This window comes from Andrographis paniculata, unplaced genomic scaffold (genome assembly GCF_009805555.1).
Source record: "Andrographis paniculata isolate CXL003 unplaced genomic scaffold, ASM980555v1 Contig21END, whole genome shotgun sequence".
Lineage (NCBI taxonomy): Eukaryota > Viridiplantae > Streptophyta > Magnoliopsida > Lamiales > Acanthaceae > Andrographis > Andrographis paniculata.
The window spans coordinates 1525176-1537110 of NW_026137502.1; the positions used below are offsets into that span (position 1 = coordinate 1525176).

General features: G+C 37.4%; 1 long non-coding RNA gene across 1 annotated transcript; it reads right to left on the reverse strand.

Moving 5' to 3' along the window:
* Nucleotides 1-1622: 1622 nt before the first annotated feature.
* On the reverse strand, nt 1623-2927 carry LOC127245177 (uncharacterized). Its single transcript, XR_007837404.1, has 2 exons — nt 2788-2927; nt 1623-1668 (listed from the first exon to the last, which is right to left on the reverse strand). It is a non-coding gene; the product is annotated as an uncharacterized LOC127245177 (long non-coding RNA).
* Nucleotides 2928-11935: the final 9008 nt, after the last annotated feature.

Sequence of the window (11935 nt, forward strand, 5' to 3'; positions counted from 1 at the left end):
TTCTTTTCTTCTTTTTATCTGTTTTTTTATGGCTATCATTTTTCGTTTTTTAGGGTCTTTTTTTTTTTTTTACCCAAATCATTTTTTCTTTGCAAGCTATTTTTTTCTCTTTTGAGGCTAATTTCTTTTTTTCTTTTAAGGTATTCGACTGAACATAAAGTTATATTTCAAGTTTCTTACGTACCCAGTGAAGGGATCAAGTCATCGAGTAGTTGCATTTTATTCTCAGTCTAAAGAGTCTTGAATTAATTTAAAAGACTCTTATGTATAATATCTTTTGAGAGACCTCCTGCTGATCGGCTCTATTCAGAGTTCGTCTTAAGATATCAACTTGTACGCGCCATTTGTGTAGACCTCAATGACAACATACGGTCCATCCCATTTGGACAAGAATCAACTTGGGAGATATGGTACATGTCAAGTATCAACTTGGGATCATGTCTTTTAGGAATTTTCACAGGAAGAACCAATTCTCCGACTTGAAATGACCGTGATTTGACTTTTTTTATTGAAAGCTCGAGAAAAATGTGCTTGACAACACTCCAATCTTTGTTAAGCTTGTACTCATTTCTCATTGAGAGCCTTTAAATCTTAGAGTCTTAATCAGGCATATTCTTCAGTCTTCAACCCTTCTTAAAGAGCAATTCTTGACAAAGGAATTTTTCATTCTGATAGGTAGACAACTTCGACTCCGTATACAAGTGCATATGGCGTTGCTTGTGTTGGAGTTTCGAATGTAATACGACAGGCCCATAAAGCTTCACCGATGCGCTCATGCTAATCTTTCTTTGATTTGAAGAGAACCTCTTTTAGCAAGTTGCAAAGTGTTCTGTTGAATACTTCCACAAGTCCATTTTTTGACGCATAATAGATTGAGGACTTATTTTGTAGGAAGATGAACTTTCCTCAAAGCTTGTATATGTGAGTATTGACGAAAGATCTTCCATTATTGGTGAGGATGCTCCGAGGGACCTCGCAATGGTAATGATGTTGATTCGTATGAAGTTTGTGGTTGTCTCATTTTTTACTCCTTCAAAGGAATTGTTTCAGCTCATTTGGAGAAATAGTCTGTCACGGCCAAGATATAAAGATGTCCAACGGATGACTTTGTAAGTGGCCCCACGACATCCATACCCCTAGTATCAAATGACCACGAAGCAATGGTTGGGATATTAGTTCTGGTGGCTTATTGATAAAGTTAGCATAATACTGACACGGTTGACATCTCAATGCAAACTCTATACCCTATCCTTTTTATTCGGAAATGCAGCTTTGGGCCAGCTTGATGAGCTATGTCAACTCCGGCATAAGTTTCCTCCATAGCTTGTTTAGTTTCATGATTGTCAAGGCATCAAAGGAACATGTTGATGAATGACTAACTGTAACACCCCCAGTTGGCTCATACTGGAAATGCTACCGCCACACTGCATCATGAGGTCGTCACCTCCTACTTCGGGCCCCACAACACAGTGTTAAGGCTAAAATTAATTATATAAGCATTTTATTATTTCCAAAAAAACAAGTTTATAAATATTTACAAGAACATACTCCCAAAACGGGAGGTTTTTCTAGTTAGAATTTACATATAATACATCAGATGCAGTTCACTCATTCAGCCCGTCTTTCTATCTCCCGAGACGTCCCCTGTCCCGGAGGTGCCATGCGTACCTGAATCAAATATTTTTCTTAAAAGCAGTCTAGAATTAAATCCATTTTAAGAACTAACGTAAAATATGCCATGTCATGCTCGAAAATAGAGTTTAATTTCCGTCATTTGCAAAATAAATGCCATGCCATGCCCATACTGAAATAATGTAACAATAATGTCAAAATCGACAACTCATGCACATATACCCATATACATATGTCAAAGTGAGCAGCCGGAATAACCTCGGCTCCATAATAACGGCTCACTAGACTATCATCAATAAATAGCCGGAAAATCCTCGGCTCAAGGAAGGACCTGGTAAACCCATAATAATATAACGGTCACCCGGTCACTTCCATATACCCACCATACGACTCCCGCAATCAATACATGGATAGCCGAGCGTTGTCGCCATTAACCACAAGACACCCCATAGTCTGTGATAGCGAAGATAGGACCCTCCTGTCTAGCCCTACCCCGTGTAACGTAGTAGAATCCGTGCAACCTGGAATCACCCGAAGGAAACCCGGAAACTCTACTCCTCCTCGCACGCCCTAACGGGATCGCGTTTGGAGTTTGGCATATGATCCTAAACTACCGGTAGACCTCACTAGTAGCTACTCCAATGAGTGGAACAACACCGAACACGAATGATTAGACCAAATACGTCTCAACTGCAATGGGTCTAATCCCTGAATGACCGTGCGACTAAGTCACCCAGTTGTCCGACTACTATCGTCCACTATCGCCAAAGTGTTACGGTACATCGGGGTCGAATATCCTAACCCCAGATGATGCCCTCGCCTAGCACTACCGCACACGGCGACTAAACGATAGATCCATAAAACATATCCGATAAATCGTGCGATGTGTGCAGCATGTCAATAAGTGAATTTAATGAAAAGGGCTGGTGAGACGGCCCACCTATCCTCCTTTTCATAAATTCACCAACACGATCAAATACGTATATCAAATATCGTAAAACGAAGTTTCACACATGCATATACACACACATATATACATATATAGATGCACTGACCAAATGATTCCACATAATATCATATCAATATCAGAATCAGAATCACATGCAACATAAATACCTAATTTCTTAAAATTAGATTTAATTCCCTACTGCTTACCTCCTACCGATACTTTCTGGATTTTTATAACTTCACCCAAATCTCCTCCAACGTACACCTGTCCCATTATTTACTCAAATCAGATGAGCTTTATGCTTATTCTCAGGAGCTACCTGCTTATTCAAAAGCTAATTTCTATAATTAACTCGTCGGGCTCCAAACTTTTATATTTAGTAGAATATGATATTCTAGCTATAAAATACTTCTACCTCATAATATTTATATTGCCCGATTATTAAATAAAAATACGCAAAGGTATGAACAAGCAGGCAGGTGCAATATACTGCCGTTTTTTATTCGACTTGGATTGGTACGAAATTCTCAGAATATAATACTAGGACTACGAATAGGCTATTAGCTAAAGAAATTCATCGATTAAGTAGCTAAATAGCCAATTTTGAATTTTTGAAGAATTTCTAATTTAATATTCCCAATATTGAAATTCATATTAAAATCCATAATTAAATTCTATGTATAACAAGAAATACAATACCGAAGTCGGAATCAAAATCGGACAGCTAAATCTTTTTCTTCCTTTTTTTTTTTCTTCTCCTTTCTTCTTCTCCTTCGCGTTTCGCTTCCTTCGCTTCTCAGCTAAAGTTTGTTATATATATATAATTATATTATTATTATATATATTATATATATTATATTATATTATATTATTATTAACGTTATTATTATTATTATTATTATTATTATTATTATTATAAATATTATCTTCATCATCATTACTTTTATTATTATATTATTATTATATATTTTATATTTATATTTATCGATATTTATCCGTTTAACAGTCTTTTCAATCATAATCAATATATAAAATAGGAATAAAATTTATCCCAAAATATTAATTTCTTGATTCCATTACTATTGTCAAATATTTATTTGCTATAATAATATTATTTTATACATTCCGAAATCGGGGCATTACAATCCACTCCCCCTTAAAAAGATTTCGTCCCCGAAATCTAAACTCAAACACATAACAAGGCAACTTAATTAAACAATTGTGGGTATGCTTTGAACATTTCTTGTTCTACTTCCCACGTGGCCTCTTCCGCTCCATGTCTGGACCACATTACTTTCACCATACGAATATCTCGATTCCTCATGGTTCGGACCTTTGTGTCCATGATCCACAGAGGCTTTTCTTCATACGAAAGATCTTCATTCAGCTCTATCTCATCTGGAGATAAAATATGAGAAGGATCTGCAACATACCTACGAAGCTGAGATATATGAAACACATTATGGATACGCTCCATAGAATTTGGAAGTGCCAACCGATAGGCCCAATCACCAACTCGATCGACAATTTCATAAGGTCCAACATAACGCGGACTCAATTTTCCTTTAATCCCAAACCTTCTAATACCTTTCATTGGGGATACTTTCAATAAGACAAAATCTCCACTTTGAAATTGACCCTCACGTCGGGCTCTATCGGCATAACTCTTTTGACGATCTTGAGCTGCCTTCATCTTTTCTCTGATAATTCGAATCTTATTTTTCGATTCCTCAATCATTTCCGGACCCAGTATCAGTCGATCACTCATATCGTCCCAACTCAAAGGAGTTCTGCATTTTCGACCATAAAGAGCTTCAAAAGGAGCCATTCCGATACTTGCTTGATGGCTATTATTATATGAAAATTCCACTAAATCCAAGTGGTCTTCCCAACTCCCTTGAAATTCCATAGCACAAGCTCTTAGCATATCTTCCAGAATACGGATAGTTCTTTCTGACTGACCATCAGTCATAGGATGGAATGCAGTACTCATATGCAACTGAGTACCAAAGGCTTCCTGCAATTTTTGCCAAAATCGAGATTGAAAACGTGGATCACGATCTGATATGATCACCTCAGGAATACCGTGTCGTTTAACCACATAATGAACATATAATTTGGCCAATTTCTGCATACTCCAAGTCATACGTACTGGAATGAACACTGCTGACTTGGTCAATCTGTCTATAATTACCCAAATTGCATCTGTTCCCGACTTTGACCTTGGAAGTCCTGTTACAAAATCCATTGCGATAGAATCCCATTTCCAGAGTGGAACTTCTAAAGGTTGTAGCAACCCCATTGGTCTATGATGTTCTGCTTTTACCTTTTGACAATTTAAACATCGTGCAACAAATTTGGCTACATCCTTCTTCATGCCCTTCCACCAAAAATGTTGACGTAGGTCATGATACATTTTATTTCCCCCCGGATGCACTGAGTATGGTGTATTATGAGCCTCACTCATAATCTGCTCTTTCAAATCATTTCGATCCTTTGGGATACACCACCTCCCGTGAAATCGAAGACTCCCATCTGGAGCAATATTAAAATTTTGAGTCTGACCGTACTGAACTTTCACTGCAAGCTCAACCATTTTATTATCTTCCATTTGAGCCGCTCTAATGCGATCATAAATTTCAGGCTCAACTTGTATCATTTGCAAATATCCCCGAGTCATACCCCGTCCAAGTACCTCAATTTCCATCCGCGCTAAATCTTGGCACAGTTCATCAGCAACCGACATGAAGCCCAAGTTATGCCTTGGTTTTCGACTTAAGGCATCGGCTACAACATTTGCTTTGCCTTCATGATACACAATTTCAAGATCATAATCCTTCACCAATTCTAACCATCTTCTTTGTCTTAAATTCAATTCTTTTTGGGTGAAGATATATTTCAAACTTTGATGGTCAGTAAATATTCTGCAATGGGCTCCATAAAGATAGTGTCTCCAAATCTTCAAAGCAAACACAACTGCTGCCCTTTCCAAGTCGTGTGTCGGATAATTCTCTTCGTGAGGTTTTAGTTGTCGTGATGCATAAGCAATAACTCTTTGATTCTGCATTAAGACACATCCCAATCCCTGCTTCGAAGCATCACTATACACTTCAAACTCCTCACCTTCCACTGGTAAAGCCAAAATTGGCGCTGAAGTTAATCGATGTTTCAATTCTAGAAAGGATGACTCACACTCGTGATCCCAGTTAATCTTTGCATCCTTTTTCAGCAAATTAGTTAATGGTTTTGCAACCTTCGAAAAATCAAGAACGAATCGCCGATAATATCCTGCCAAACCCAAAAAGCTTCTTACTTCTGATTGATTGGTAGGTCTTGGCCAATCCAAAATTGCCGCCACTTTAGAAGGATCTACTGAGATACCCTTTCCAGAAACAACATGCCCCAAGAAAGCAACCTCCTTCAACCAAAACTCGCATTTGGATAACTTGGCATATAACTTTCTTGCACGCAATATGTTTAATATTACATGCAAATGTTTTGCATGCGTCTTTTTATCTGGGGAATAGACCAAGATATCGTCAATAAATACCACCACAAACTGATCGAGGTATGGTTGAAAAATTCTATTCATCAACTCCATAAACGCAGCCGGGGCGTTAGTCAACCCAAAGGACATAACCGTGAATTCATAATGCCCGTATCTAGTCCGAAAAGCTGTCTTCGGAATGTCATGCTCTGCAATCCTTAGCTGATGATATCCAGATCTCAAGTCAATCTTTGAGAATATAGTTGCTCCTCCCAGTTGATCAAATAGATCATCAATCCTCGGAAGAGGATATTTGTTCTTCACCGTGACTTTGTTCAGTCCACGGTAGTCAATACATAACCTCAAACTTCCATCCTTCTTTTTCACAAATAAAACTGGAGCTCCCCAAGGCGATGTACTAGGCCGAATGTAACCCTTATCTAGCAATTCCTGTAGTTGCAATTTAAGTTCAGCTAGTTCTAAAGGTGCCATCCGGTATGGAGCCCTTGATACTGGCTCAGCACCCGGCACAATATCAATAGTAAAATCCACCTCACGAGCTGGTGGCATACCCGGAATGTCATCAGGAAATACATCAGGAAAATTTCGGACTACAGGAATATCTTGCAATCGCTGCTCCCCTTGCGTCAAATCTCTTACCTCACACAGATACACTGGGTACCCCTTACGAATAAGTGATTGAAATGATAGGGATGAAATTACCTTCATAGAAGGTTGTCTGGCAGATCCCGCATAATTCACCAGTTCGCCCATCGCTCCAACCAGCGAAATTGATCTTTTTCGACAATCAAATTGAGCTTGATATGCCACTAACCAATCCATCCCCAATATTACATCGAACTCGGATAGCTTGATGCCCAACAAGTTAGTAACAAAATCAACCCCTTCAATACTAACCGGAATCTGCATATAAAGCTCTCGGCATTCCAGCACTTCTCCTGATGGAAGTAAAACTTCCACTACCACTTCTACTGATGAATTCAGACCCAATCGTCTAACTAGACGCTTAGATATGAACGAGAACGTTGCACCCGAATCGAATAACACAAGAGCAGGAAAACCGCAAACCAGAAATCTACCCGTTAAAACCTCACCTGGATGATAATCAGCTTCTGCTTGGGTAAGAACATTTATTCGTCCACGCTGGTCAGGTCCTCTGCCTGGCTGCCTAGATGACGAACGTGACTGACTTCGTCCCCCTCGCCAAGATGATCCTAATCCTCTCCCTTGTGACTGCGAAGACGGCGGCTGCCATGGCCTAAACCTCGGTTCTGGAAACTCCCTTGCAGTTGCCACACTTGGACATAACCTGGCAATGTGACCACTACCACCACATTTAAAACATGTCAATGGAACTTTATCACAACGAGTACCTGGGTGGCTTGTTCCACAACGCCGACAAACAGCCCCCGATTGCTGAGACCTCTCCTGACTCGGTCCATTAATCGAAATCCCCTTATACGATGGCCCAGACCTGAACATTTGCCACCATTTCTTTTTACCCTTGGGCTCATCCTCCACTTTAGCTTTTCCCTTATCTCGAACCTGATGTTGATAACCTATTTCCTTCTCACTCTCCTTTTGTCTGACTTCCTGCTTCTGATAAAATCGGGCAGCACGCTCGTAAGCCTCATACAATGAACTGATATCCAACACCGCTAAAGCTTCTTGAATTCTGTGTTGCAACCCGTCTACAAAATGGTCAATTCTGTCTCGCTCACAGGAAAAGTAGTCAGGAACATACATCTCCAACTCATTAAACTTCACAAAATAATCCTCAACTGACATCGAGCCCTGCTTTAAGTCCAGCAATTCTTGCTTCTTCGCTTTTCGAATATGCGACGGTATAAACCTAGCCTTTAACTTTGCTTTAAATTCATCCCAAGTCATATCCACTTGGTCTACACCTGCAGCTTCTTCACCTAACCACCACCGATTTGCTCGGCCTTCCAAGAAATAGGCTCCAATATTAACTCGTTGATCTGGCGGAACCTGAACAACACGAAATATCTTTTCCATCTTTTCAACCCAAAACTCAAGGACTCCTGGCTCCACTGAACCAGAATATGTTGGTGGGTTATGCCGCATCACAGCATCAATGAAACTCCTCTGTTGAGGCATCATCGCGGCCATAAACTGCCGAAAGAAATCCTAACTAAGTGCCTCTGTTGGTACATGCGCTGGCACAGGATACTGTGACTCATCAGACGAAGGATCAAACTCTGGGCCTTGAATAGCCCTACGTACACCACCACCTCGAGAATTCGACATACTGCCCCCAATTTTTCCTGATTCAATATCAATTCAGCACACAGCTAAACCAAGCATAACAATAAAAGATAGATCACATTAACATGAATGCACCCGCAAAACCCAAACCTCACCAAACCAATTCAATATCATTATTATTTTCAAAACCTTTTTAATTCAAAGAGCCAAAATCTATCAAACCTAGGCTCTGATACCAGCTTGTAACACCCCCAGTTGGCTCATACTGGAAATGCTACCGCCACACTGCATCATGAGGTCGTCACCTCCTACTTCGGGCCCCACAACACAGTGTTAAGGCTAAAATTAATTATATAAGCATTTTATTATTTCCAAAAAAACAAGTTTATAAATATTTACAAGAACATACTCCCAAAACGGGAGGTTTTTCTAGTTAGAATTTACATATAATACATCAGATGCAGTTCACTCATTCAGCCCGTCTTTCTATCTCCCGAGACGTCCCCTGTCCCGGAGGTGCCATGCGTACCTGAATCAAATATTTTTCTTAAAAGCAGTCTAGAATTAAATCCATTTTAAGAACTAACGTAAAATATGCCATGTTATGCTCGAAAATAGAGTTTAATTTCCGTCATTTGCAAAATAAATGCCATGCCATGCCCATACTGAAATAATGTAACAATAATGTCAAAATCGACAACTCATGCACATATACCCATATACATATGTCAAAGTGAGCAGCCGGAATAACCTCGGCTCCATAATAACGGCTCACTAGACTATCATCAATAAATAGCCGGAAAATCCTCGGCTCAAGGAAGGACCTGGTAAACCCATAATAATATAACGGTCACCCGGTCACTTCCATATACCCACCATACGACTCCCGCAATCAATACATGGATAGCCGAGCGTTGTCGCCATTAACCACAAGACACCCCATAGTCTGTGATAGCGAAGATAGGACCCTCCTGTCTAGCCCTACCCCGTGTAACGTAGTAGAATCCGTGCAACCTGGAATCACCCGAAGGAAACCCGGAAACTCTACTCCTCCTCGCACGCCCTAACGGGATCGCGTTTGGAGTTTGGCATATGATCCTAAACTACCGGTAGACCTCACTAGTAGCTACTCCAATGAGTGGAACAACACCGAACACGAATGATTAGACCAAATACGTCTCAACTGCAATGGGTCTAATCCCTGAATGACCGTGCGACTAAGTCACCCAGTTGTCCGACTACTATCGTCCACTATCGCCAAAGTGTTACGGTACATCGGGGTCGAATATCCTAACCCCAGATGATGCCCTCGCCTAGCACTACCGCACACGGCGACTAAACGATAGATCCATAAAACATATCCGATAAATCGTGCGATGTGTGCAGCATGTCAATAAGTGAATTTAATGAAAAGGGCTGGTGAGACGGCCCACCTATCCTCCTTTTCATAAATTCACCAACACGATCAAATACGTATATCAAATATCGTAAAACGAAGTTTCACACATGCATATACACACACATATATACATATATAGATGCACTGACCAAATGATTCCACATAATATCATATCAATATCAGAATCAGAATCACATGCAACATAAATACCTAATTTCTTAAAATTAGATTTAATTCCCTACTGCTTACCTCCTACCGATACTTTCTGGATTTTTATAACTTCACCCAAATCTCCTCCAACGTACACCTGTCCCATTATTTACTCAAATCAGATGAGCTTTATGCTTATTCTCAGGAGCTACCTGCTTATTCAAAAGCTAATTTCTATAATTAACTCGTCGGGCTCCAAACTTTTATATTTAGTAGAATATGATATTCTAGCTATAAAATCCTTCTACCTCATAATATTTATATTGTCCGATTATTAAATAAAAATACGCAAAGGTATGAACAAGCAGGCAGGTGCAATATACTGCCGTTTTTTATTCGACTTGGATTGGTACGAAATTCTCAGAATATAATACTAGGACTATGAATAGGCTATTAGCTAAAGAAATTCATCGATTAAGTAGCTAAATAGCCAATTTTGAATTTTTGAAGAATTTCTAATTTAATATTCCCAATATTGAAATTCATATTAAAATCCATAATTAAATTCTATGTATAACAAGAAATACAATACCGAAGTCGGAATCAAAATCGGACAGCTAAATCTTTTTCTTCCTTTTTTTTTTTTCTTCTCCTTTCTTCTTCTCCTTCGCGTTTCGCTTCCTTCGCTTCTCAGCTAAAGTTTGTTATATATATATAATTATATTATTATTATATATATTATATATATTATATTATATTATATTATTATTAACGTTATTATTATTATTATTATTATAAATATTATCTTCATCATCATTACTTTTATTATTATATTATTATTATATATTTTATATTTATATTTATCGATATTTATCCGTTTAACAGTCTTTTCAATCATAATCAATATATAAAATAGGAATAAAATTTATCCCAAAATATTAATTTCTTGATTCCATTACTATTGTCAAATATTTATTTGCTATAATAATATTATTTTATACATTCCGAAATCGGGGCATTACACTAACGATAGAGAGTAATACCGTTGAAGTGGGCGTAGTGTGCTGCTCTTCTTTGAATGTATGCTCATTTATGTAGGTTGTTAAAAAACTTGTCATATTTTAATATATCCATGATTATATGTATAATCATATATTTGTAATTTAAATATAATAATAAGATATTATTATTTTTATTAATATATAAGAAAAATATTTTAAATGTAACATACAAAAATAAATAAAAAATATCCTTTGAGTTGACGGAAGGAATATTTTTTATTTTTATCTCTTTAAACTACTTCATCTTACTCAAGATGCAATCTCTCATTCTCTTTCCTTTCTTTGCCACCTCTTATCCGTTTTTGTACGTTAGGCGAACCATGTGTTGTAACAAGTTCACAAGTTCACTCCCCAGACCACCCGGCCATCTCTTACGGGACTATAATTATTAATGAATAGAAATGTTGTAACATACTCCTTACATCCGTCTCTAAGGGTAACATTTACCTTTTGCGTCATTATACTTGATCCCAAAATATCCTTATATTTGTATATTTTTTTGTACAAATATCCTTCTATTAGTATTGTAAGACACTAATGAAAGTATTTTTGTAATTTTTTTCTTAATTTGTACTACATTTTGATATAATAATTAATATTCAAATATCAGCACACAAAAAGTAAATGAGACCCTTACAACCAGACGATGGTAGTATATTATACTACTATTTTGTATATTAATATTTTTAACTTTATAATATTTATTATATTATTATTCAATATATTAATTTATTTTTATTAGTTTTTAATACTCCCTACGTCCCAGCTAATTTATCTCATTTAGCTTAGACACGGAATTTAAGGTATTGTGTAACTAATAAGTAATTAAGAAATGTATTAGTGAAAATAATTATGATTTAATAAAAATAATTATAGATTAAAATTAAAATGATTAAATAGTTTAATTAAAATAATAAATTATAAATTATAAATTTTTAAATATGATTAAAGTGTATTATTATATTTCCAAAAAAAAATGATAAATTATGTGAGACGGACGAAAATAG